The sequence below is a fragment of the Microcebus murinus genome, chromosome 29 (genome assembly GCF_040939455.1).
Source record: "Microcebus murinus isolate Inina chromosome 29, M.murinus_Inina_mat1.0, whole genome shotgun sequence".
In the NCBI taxonomy this organism is placed as follows: domain Eukaryota; kingdom Metazoa; phylum Chordata; class Mammalia; order Primates; family Cheirogaleidae; genus Microcebus; species Microcebus murinus.
This window is the reverse complement of record NC_134132.1, coordinates 6,566,073-6,576,749: the sequence shown is the minus strand read 5'-3', so window position 1 is coordinate 6,576,749 and position 10,677 is coordinate 6,566,073. Positions and strand designations below refer to the sequence as shown.

The 10,677-nt window shown below is 42.8% G+C and overlaps 1 protein-coding gene across 1 annotated transcript in view; it reads left to right on the top strand.

Annotated features, from left to right (window-relative positions):
• The first annotated feature begins 8,055 nt into the window (after positions 1-8,055).
• The window catches only part of BMPR1B (bone morphogenetic protein receptor type 1B), a 353,247-nt gene continuing 350,625 nt past the window's right edge, over positions 8,056-10,677 (top strand). The window contains exon 1 of the mRNA XM_075998762.1: positions 8,056-8,573. The gene's annotated coding sequence lies outside the window, so the exon portion shown is untranslated. The remainder of the gene's footprint in view (positions 8,574-10,677) is intronic.

The following is a 10,677-nucleotide window of genomic DNA, read 5'->3' as shown; positions in this document are numbered from 1 at the left end:
AACTTCAAACAAAATATAATTTCAATGGTTTATAAAACCTCCAACAGAAGGAAAAAGGAGTTGCCAAGTTAAAATATTTCTACACTCCCTCTTTATGTTGGCATTTCAGCCAAGCATAAAAGTTGTATCTTTAACATCAGATGATATTAAAAGTCCTCTGTGGTATTAGCTTTGTCATTAGCATTTTATGATCTGTGCTATCACGTCCATAGGTAAAAGCAGAGAAGCAACCTGAAGGCAGTGAAATAGATTATAAACTATCCTTATTCATTAACTGTTTATCTCTTTTGTTTCATAATAACACAACGTTTCAAGGTGTAAGTCCATGGTTCTAGAAACATCAATCACCAACAGCAAGAACAAAATGATAGATCTGGTTAGAAGTACTTTAGTCCATGCATGCATTAGCTTGTGTTTTTACCTATAGATAAATGTGCATCAGCATTCAGAAGGTATAAGGAGGTATTCTGGTTAAGAATGTGAGATATACCCAGCAAGCCTGGATTTAAATATCCACTCTGTCACATACTACCTCTGTGGCCTTGGTAAATTGCTTAATTTATCAAAGCCTCATTTTTTTTAATCTGTAAAATGATGGTGATAATAGTATCCATGGGTAACCGAGATGACAAAGTAAACGCTACAATACCTGGCACGTCGTATGCAGTGAACAAATACTAGCCATTTTTCTACCATATTGTTGTTGTTATTTCAGTTCACCCCAAATTTTATTTGATTGGATTTGTAATAGGAGAGTGTGTGAGAAGAATAAATCGGTCCTTATTCTGCTATAAGAGCACTTGGTGGGTGAAACAGTAATGCTAGAAATTGGTATACACCATCACATTATTTTACTCATCTATTCCTCCTATGTTTATCCAATCTATAATACATGCAAGGTGCCAGGTAACTGAGTCTGTGTTTATGTTCCCCAGGAATTTTCATTTGCACTAGAAGACATCCGAAATACTCTGTGTTCAGATAAGAATGCTGTGAGTGTAAGAATGCTTATGCATTCTCAGCAGTAGGATGATTTGTGGACTGTTTTCTACCTGTTGGAGATGATAGTCTTTGAATTCCTCCAGGAATGAAAAAAAATTTACCAACATTCCCATGCTTGGCTACACTGTTACCGCCTAGCCCTCCCCATCCATACCGAACCCAAATTACTGCTCACATCAGTCTGGTGCCATTGTGTGCTACGCCATTGCTTGCCCTGAACTTTCAGTAGATGAACTTGTGTGGGTTGTTACTCCTGTGTTGTTGTTTTGTAAAAATTTTAAATTAATTTAAAAATCTGAAAAAAAAATATCATGTATCTTGCTGTCTATATAACTCATTCATAGGATGCTAATTGTCATTTAAAAGACCTTTTTTGGGTGGCCCATATAGTTGGGAATCTATAGGTAGTTCTAAAATTCTGCTCCATGGTTCTAACATAACTGTGAAGTTCTGCTGTCATTCAATAGCAAAGACGTATTGAGCAACTATTATGTGCCGGGCACACTCAATGTGTTAAGAATATGAAAAGGTATATTAATAAAATATATGAGAGTGGTAATGCAGAAGTGTGAGAAAGAGTGAGCAATATGCCTAGGGAAGGGAAGAAATGTTTTAGGACCGAAAAGATGCTTGACCAAGGTCTAGCAGGTGAAAGCCAGATAATGAAGGAATGGTTGTCAGGGCCGATGGTATACCAGCCAGGAGAAATGGTGGGAGGTATAAAGACACTTGGCAAGTAGTCTGTGAGACTAGAGTGCTTTTGGAGATGTAGCTGGAAAAACTGCAGAGGCCAGATTGTGATGGACCATGAAGGTCCTTTTGGGATGTATTAGTTTATTATTTTCTAGGCATTGGAGAACTTGTACATTTTTTTAAGGAGGTGAGTTGCAATCAGATCTTCAATACTTTGTGTCATGCTGACTTTTTGTAAATTTCTAGCTCAACTTGATGAATTGCGCCACTTAACAAAAATCTCAAATCTGACCTGCGTGTTAAAACAAAATTCTGCCACCGGAAAGAAGAGATGTCATTTAGAACGTAATTTCTTCCTTGATCTTTCTCTCTTTCATTCCTGTTACTTTTTGTTGTTGTTAAGAGGATTTAGAGAACTTGTTTTCTCTTTTTTTTTTCTTTTGTTCTTGGACTTTAATTCTGTCATTTTGCTTTCCATTAGTAGTAGCATGAAACTTCCAGGTTTTGAGTCTTGTCAAGGAGAGCTGGGGCTTCAACCTGCAGTATACTTGGGACCTTGTCACTTGGGTGATTTTGCAGTATGGAAATGTGCATAGCTTTCAATGTTGTAGTGTGAATATCTTCAGAGTGTATCATTTCCATGCATATTATAGTCTTATAATTAGAAATCAACAGGGAATTCATAAATGTCTTCTCATAGTTAATGTGGGTTATATTCAAAATTATTTCTGACATTAACATCGTCTTAAAAGATTTATCAATTTATATTAGGCACAGTCTCTGAAATTATGGAACAGAAGTTGAATTTCTTTCTCCTACTCACTTTAAAACAGTTCAATTAGTTTAAGAAAAATAGGATAGAAAGACCAGATTTTTAGTTAAGAGGTTTTTAGTAAACTCATCCTTTTCAGGTAGCTTAATGAGAAAATTGTTCTTCATGTATTTTTGTTACCTAACTTTATATTTCTTCCTGAGGCAGACACTGTAAATATACTGTGAGTCAGGGAAAACACTGAGAAGTTCCAAGGTTGGCAAATCATTTTAGAAGGGAGAAGTCATCAGGAACATGAGATTCTAAAGAAATAGATGTAAGAATTATTTTTGTGAGTTGTGTTACATAATTTTTTCCTAAATTTCCAGTTTTAGGGATTATGTAAGTGGATGGATCAGGATGGTTCAGAAGGGAAGGTTGATCTAGTTTTCGAAACTTTAAACAATTCAAAAAAGGATGATATTGAAATGACATTGTATTCAAATGTGATTTCAAAGTGATTAATTTATATCAAGTTCAGCATGATTGGGCAGCATATAAATATGTGGATATTGTTATCTGCTTTTATTAAGAAAAATTGTAACGATGTTGACAGCAAAAGAAAGTAAAATCATTGGAACATTTCTACTTCATATATATTTTTTAAAAAAACAATACCATACCTTATCTATTAAATACTTCAGTTTTTTTTGTGTGTGGTATATGGCTTGTTTCTGTTTCAATTGAGGAATTCTATTTTTCTTTAACTTATATAATAGACAAATTTAATTTGTTTTAGAACTATAATCTGTTATTTCTTCCCATATATAATCACAGTTTTATATAAAATCAAATAAAAAGACCAGCAGTTTTGAAGTATGAAATGAAACCAAAAGAAAAACCAGCACAGAAATATTATGCATCAGTGATTTATCAGCAATATATTACTTTATGTTAATATTTATTAAAGTTAATTAATATCATACTATGACTAACATTAATGTCAATATTTTTATAAATCATATGATTGTTTATATTTATTTGTGTTAATATTTAAAGTTCTTCATACTGTGTTAAATACAGAATCATAAAACAGAAAGGGGTCTTAAAGATTTTTTTTCAGTCTGTCTTTCTACCCAGATGGCAATAAACCCCTTCTGGAATATTCCATCTCTACCTCCTCTAAATTCTTGTGGTGGGATTCTTGCTACCTTATGATTTAATCTGCTACACAACATGCAAAAATCACAGTTTGATTTTTGCAGATCTAGCTAGCAAAAGTGTCTGTGTAAATAAAACACCAGGGGGAAGCAGAAAGACAGGGAAAAGTGTCCCCAAGCGGCTCATAGCTAGGCAGAGGGCCCAGCCAGGGGTTAAGCACTGACCACGAGAGGGAAATTTTAAAAGCCACAGACCCCATTGCTTCCCACGTCCCTGGCATCACCAGCTTCTGGTCCCTGGCTGCCAGCTCTCATGAACCTCAGAAAAGTGTTTAACAAAATCTGAGGACTCAAGTACCCTGCTTGCCCATAGGTTCTAGGATCAAGCTCATGTATTATCTTCGATTGAAGAGATCTTTAGGTATGTTTTTGTTTAGCATCTGTTCATTGGGTACTTAAACATATTCTCACTGTTAGAGGATCAGTCTGGCGCACTGCTCAAGATTGATTTGTTGCTTGAGTGTTGGTTCAATTATTGCTCATGCATTTTTTTTCCGGGAGGGAAGGAACAGCTGATATCACTGAAGACCTGCCAGCGCCAGATTCTTCAGCCTTGTAAACTCATTTAATTGGGGCGTGGTAACGTTGGCACCTAACTAGTGGTCAGATGCAGCTGGTTTGTGCTGGCTCAAGAACCAACTGCATGCATCTCTCCTCTCAGCTCAGGCTTCAGAGAATACCCCTGGGAACCTGAAATTAACCATGGTGCAAGTACATATGCCATGCAAATGCTTCAGATTATTATTATTTTTTTTTTGAGTCACTTATTAAACATTTACCAGTATACCACTGCTGGGAAAAAAAAAAGGACTCAGGTGCTGCAGCTAGACTACCTGGATTCAAAACGTGCCTCTTGCAATTTCTAGCATGGCCTTGGGAATGTTATCTAACTTCTCTGTACCTTGCTTTCCTCATTTGCAAAATGGAAATAAAATAATACTTATTATGAGGCCTCAGTATGATAATAAACTTGAACTGCTTAGTAGTATGGCTGGATCTTGGTAGTTACTCCATAAATTTGGGTTTTATTATAGAAGCTACACATTTCACCAATAGTTATACATTCTTATATTAAGAAGCAAGGATTTAAATACTCTAGTTGTTGAGAGGTTTAACCACCTATTTTGTATATGTAGAGTCAATTCATAGCAGTGGTTGATAAGATAACCATAGTATTATGAATGGAAGGGCAAGAAAAAGATCTCTTCCTTAAAGATCTTTTCTTTCTGTTACAATATTTTTCACCTGCTTCTTGAAATACCATACCTCAAAAGAGAGAGAGCTTTTTAGATCCAGAATCAGAAATAGTTTAAAAGTACAAGTTCGAGACTGGGTTTGGTGGCTCAGACCTGTAGTCCTAGCACTTTGGGAGGCCAAGATGGGAGTTCAAGGGGCCAGGAGTTCAAGATCAGCCTGAGCAGCATTGTGAGAACCCATCTCACAAAAAAATGAAGAATTAGTTGGGCCTGCCTGCCTGTGGGACTAGCTACACAGGAGGCTGTGGTGGGAGGATCACTTGAGCCTGGGAGTTGGAGGCTGCAGTGAGCTACGATCCCACTATTTCACTCCAGCCTGGTGAGAGAGTGAGACCTTGTCTCTAAAAGAAAAAAAAAAAAAATGTAAAAAGGTACAAGTTCTAGAATATTCCTTAATATAGTATGCCTTGATTTATGATAAAACATTAATGGTGATCAGCTCCTTTATAGTTTTGAGAGAAGGGTGGGAGTAGGATATCCATGAAAGCACCACAATCCCAGTCTACAGCTCCCTCTATTCGAAGTGTCTTTCAAGTCTGCTGGTGACCCTGGTGGCCATACCATTGCCTTGGCTCAGATCTTTATTCTGTACTCAACAGACTCTTAATTAGTTTTGTGCTTCCATTTCTCCCTCTCAAGGTACCGCTACGTGATTTGTGAAAATCTCAACCCACCATTTCAGTACCTGGCTTAAAAATCTCCAATGCTTCCCCCTCCCCTAATAAGAAAAAAATCGATTTACTTAGTATGTCCAACAAGGTCATTTCTGAACCCTGCTCAAGCTAAGAGATTTATCTGCTCTATCTTCTCATCACTTGGGTAGCAGCATTGAGATACCAGCTATTCCCTAAACACGCTATGCTTTTACATACTGTTTCCTTTGCCTAGAATGTTCTCTTTCTAACCCCTCTTTGGTCTCTAAAAATCCTTCAGGACCTGTATAAGCTGTGACCACTCTATGAAGTTTTCTGTGACATTCCCAGGCAGAATAATTCATATTTCTGTGCTCCAACAGTTTTGGGTTCATGCATGAATATACTTCTTACAGAATGTTCTCATTTTTTAAAAAGTACATCTTGTTTCTTCTCCTGTGAGTTTCAAGAAGGAATGGACAGCATTTGAATCTCAAATACCAGCGCTTGGTATGTTTACAGGCACTCAAAAAAATGTTGATTGTTGAGTGGCTTTTCCCCCAAACTCCCCATTTCTGTTGCTTAACTGAAATGGCACCTTCTAAAAATCCACCTCAAACATGGTGTATTTTAGGAAGTCTTTCCTACTCTGTTCTCCCCTCTACCCTGAGTGCTTTTCTTTCTATATTTTTTTTTTTTTAAGATCTACTGAAATATCTTTTCTGGCTTGGATTTTCTTTTATATCTTACAATGTTTTTTTTTTTTTCTTCTTACAATTGTTTTATTTTTTTTTTTTAAATCTATCTCCTTGTGCTAGGGGTCCTCAAACATTTTAAACAGGGGGCCAGTTCACTGTCCCTTAAACCATTGGAGAGTGTGGGGCATATTTCACACATGGGCATTGTGGGCCCGGGAAGAGTTTGGCTGCTAAGCAGGACAGGCAGCGGTGGCAAAAACACTTGGCGGGCCAGATAAATGTCCCAGGTGGGCCACAGTTTGAGGACCCCTTTACCTTGTCTGTAAGTTAATTGACGTGAAGTCTGTGTCTTCTCTACCCCCAGATGCCTGTATTCCCTGGATCAGGGTCTTAGATCTAGCAGATTCTCTGAAGGATATTTGCTAAATGGAGTTAAGCCAAGGAAAACTAATCCTCAGTGCAACTTCTGAAAAGATACGGCTGATTCTGCACTCCCAGCTCCCAAACTGTCCCCTGTAATGTCTGATTTATTTCACTGCGACTGCAATTCAGAAGGAGAATATACAGCTGTCAAAAGTTATTAGGAATTCACACAGCAGAATCAGATCAATCAATCAGATCAATTCAATCCGATTTAAACCCAGTTAATGGCAGAGGATGGAGGTGATGAAAAATCTGATAGAAGGCCAGGAGCAAGGTAATTTAGGTGCCCAGTTCCTTTACAGTTTTTAAAGAAGGGGCATATGTAAAGGGGAATGGGTGAGAATGATATCAGGAAGGTCTTGGGGTGAGGGTGAAATGGCTAGAGTCTACCTTAGAATTCTTGGGGCAATGAGGACTGGCACGTGGGACTAGAACAACAGTGGAAAAAGGGAGGTGACATGATGCCAATGACTAATGTCACCTGTTTTGAAAATTTTCTACTGAACATCTTTCATCCTGGTATCAAGAACCACAATCTATTAGGGGGAAAATTGACTTTTGTGGTGACCCTAACTTGCTTTTATGGGAAAAATGTGTCCACATTTCATACACTCATCGATAAATTTTGGGAGCGTCACCTGATCCTAAGTCGGAGATGCATCAAATAAATCTATACACAGCTGAATTGGTTTTATTGATAAGTGCAAAAGACATATTTAATGTTCAACTTAAAAAGATTTAATAGAAATAGTTTTAAAAAAGGAAGGAGTTGAAAGAAAACTGTAGGCTAGAATTGAACAAGCAATAGAAATAGATTTGAAGAAAATTGGAAGAAAGCTAGAGTGAAATTATGTTAAGAAATTACTTCAATCACACACTTATTAAATGGTAGCAAGAGAAGGTGTATCAACGTATTTGGAAGAAGAAAAAAATTTTTACAAAAGGATAAAGTAATGCTAAAGGGTGGGCAGCTGAAAGGCACTGGGACGGAGAAGAATATTTGGAAGTCACGAGGAATCCCCGTGGGCAATGGAGTTGGCAAAATAGCTAATTTTAACAAGAGATTAACAATTCTCCCCCAATCTGCAAGAGTGTGAACTGGCTTTCTTCATCTTTACCTCCTTGGAAAGTGTTTCAACACTTTCAAGACTTAGCAAGGAGACCACAAAGTAAAGACGTTAAATATGTTTTGTTTTGGTTTCCAAAATAAACACCACTCATTGTAAAATTCCATCAAATGCAAATGGAAAAGGTTTTCTGGTTTTTTTTTTTTTTTTTTTTTTGCTGCTGTTAGCTTTTGTTGAACAGTTTCAAAATATCTGCAGAAAGGAAATATTTCATTTTACTTGGAGGCTTAAGTGGGTGTCTCAAAGCTCCTAACCCCCCCCCCACCTGCAGGCGTACTTGGAGGTGCCCAGCTTTTACGAGGTGCCCGTGGCCCCGTGAAGTTCAAGTGCACGGCGGCGGCGTGTCACTCCTGAGGGGCCCTTGCAGCTCTCCAGGCGCAGCGATGCCATGAGTCTTTGTTCCTGAGCGCCGAGAGGTTTTCTAGAACCCTCTTCCTGAACCCGAGCGAGGACGCAGGCACCTGGGGCTGCAGCCAGGGCTGCTCCGAGCCTGGGCGCGAGGTCGCGGGGCGCGGGGCTGCGCGGCGGTGGCGCGGTGGCCGGGCGCAGGCTCGCAGCGAGCCGTCACTAGTGGGAGCTGGAGAGGGCGAGTGAAAAAAATTCCAGAGGCGGCCGAGGAGCAAGAGGGAAAAAAAAAAAAAAAAGTCCCGCGGCTGCGGCGGCGGTGGGGCGGCCGCGGCGGCCAAGAAGTTGACGGCGCGGCGGGGCCCGGGCGGTGGCGGTGCGGGGACGGCGGGGACGGCGGCGCCGAGGACCGGAGCGCAGCGGCCGGTAAGGCGCGCGGGGGGGAGGTCGCGGTGGCTCCGTCCCTCCCGGTCCCCCCGTCCCTCCTGGTCACCGTGCGCGGTGGCCCCGTCCCTCCCGGTCCCCCCTGTCCCTCCTGGTCACCATGCGCGGTGGCCCCGTCCCTCCCGGTCCCCCTGTCCCTCCCGGTCACCGTGCGCGGTGGCCCCGTCCTCCCCGGTCCCCCCTGCGGTGGTCCCGTTCTCCCCGGTCCCCGCGCGCAGTGGCCCCGTTCTGCCCCCCATCCCGGTCCCCGCGCGCGGTGGCCCCGTTCTCCCCTCCATCCCGGTCCCCACGCGTGGTGGCCCCGTTCCCCCGGTCCCCGCCGCGCAAGGGGGCGGCGCAGCGCGGTCGCTCCGGGCGGGACGCGGCGCGCGGGGCACGGGAGGGGACGCGGGGGACGGTCAGGCGGTGGCGGCCGCCGCTTTGTGCGCGGGCGGCAGTGTGGGGACCCCGCGGCCTCGTGCGCGCCGGCGGGGACTTGGGGGCGGCGGCGGGCGGGACACGTGCTCCCCGGAGCCGGGCAGGGGACGCGCCGGGCGGGGGCCGGGACCTGCGCGCGGAGAAGGGACGCGCGGGCGGGCGGGCGCGGAGTCCGGGAATTGGGAGGGCGGGGACCGGGCGGGACCCCCAGGCACCCGCCTCGGGGCCGGCCACCTGCCTCGGACACCCAGGCCCCGGCGGGGAGACAGTGCGCGAGGGGGTCCCGGCGCCCGGACCTGGCTCCACTCGCAGCTTGTGTCGCCCCTTTTTTGTCCCTTGCTTGTCCAGCGCCCCCAAGTTCTGTCCCTCCCTCCCTCTCTCTCTGTCCCAGTTCTTCCCCTGTTCTCATCTCCCATCATTTCTCCTTTTCCCTCTCCCCACTCCTCTGTCTTTCCTTCCCTCTGTCTCCTCTCCCAACTTGTCGCTCTGTCCCTGTCTGCGCCACCCCCGTCTCCGTCCCGCTCTGCTTTGGCCTGTCCCTTATCTAGAGAGACTTTCAGCTCCTCGTCTCGCCCGCTTCCCTCTTCCCCGGCTCTCAGCCTCTGCACCCATCTCTCTGCTCGTCCCCGTTTCTGTCCAGGCTCCACCTTTCTGTCTGTCCTTTCTGGTGTCAGGATTCCAGACGTTCGAGAAGATTCTCCGGAAGCTGTCCTGTGCGGTGGGTGTCTTACTCCGGATTCAGAGCTGCGCGCCCTGCAGCTGGGTGCTGGGTCCAGCGTGTGTGTTCTGAATGGGAAGGCTGTAGTTTTCTTGGGATAGTGGGGACAGCTCTTTTCTTGTCACCTTTCCACTAAGGTGAGGACAGTGACTTTGAGCAGGCACAAAGGTGCCAGTGGGAGAAAAACAGGAGAGGAGAGTTTGGCTAATTGCTTCTAGCATTGAAAGAGAATGTAGCAAACCTGTCTTGAGTGAAGCAGAGCCACCTCAGAGAAGCTTCCTGAATTCTAGAAAGAAACACAAAAGGCCCCATTGGCAATGAGGAGGGTCAGCTGAAAAGTCTTTGAAAAAGCATCTGATGGCAACTCTTGCTCTGCTAAATCGATGCCAACTAATCTCCGTTTTCTTACATATATTTTTTAGGATTCCAGTGACAATTTTCCTAATTATCATTTCTGGAAAGTTACGGGAAATGTCCCTTACTAACCGGGACATTTGTGTTTAGCCAAATATCCATTCAGTCTTTGTAGTTTTATATTTCTTTACACTCCAGTGATCAAGGAGAATTATTTCTAACGCAAAGAAAATATTAAAGGATTTGTCAGTAATTTGAAAACATGAGACATTCCAGGGATCAATAATTCCTTTGGAAAACTTTCATTATAGGGATGTTTGGAAGGATATTACATCTTAATGAAATATACGAGTTATTACACACTTAGATCATTGTGTGATGCAAAAAAAAAAGTTTGTGTGTTGTAAACAAATCATAGTAGTGGTGGCTTTTTATGGGAAACATAGCTGGGAAATTAATTGCTCTGATTTTTCACTGCTTTCTTCAGGCATACATAATGTACTTTTGTTTTTGGCAAAATGTGGCCCAAGGCTACAAAACTTGATACAGTGTGTTATTTGTCCAATCTGAATTACCATTTACAAAACCGCCTTTTCC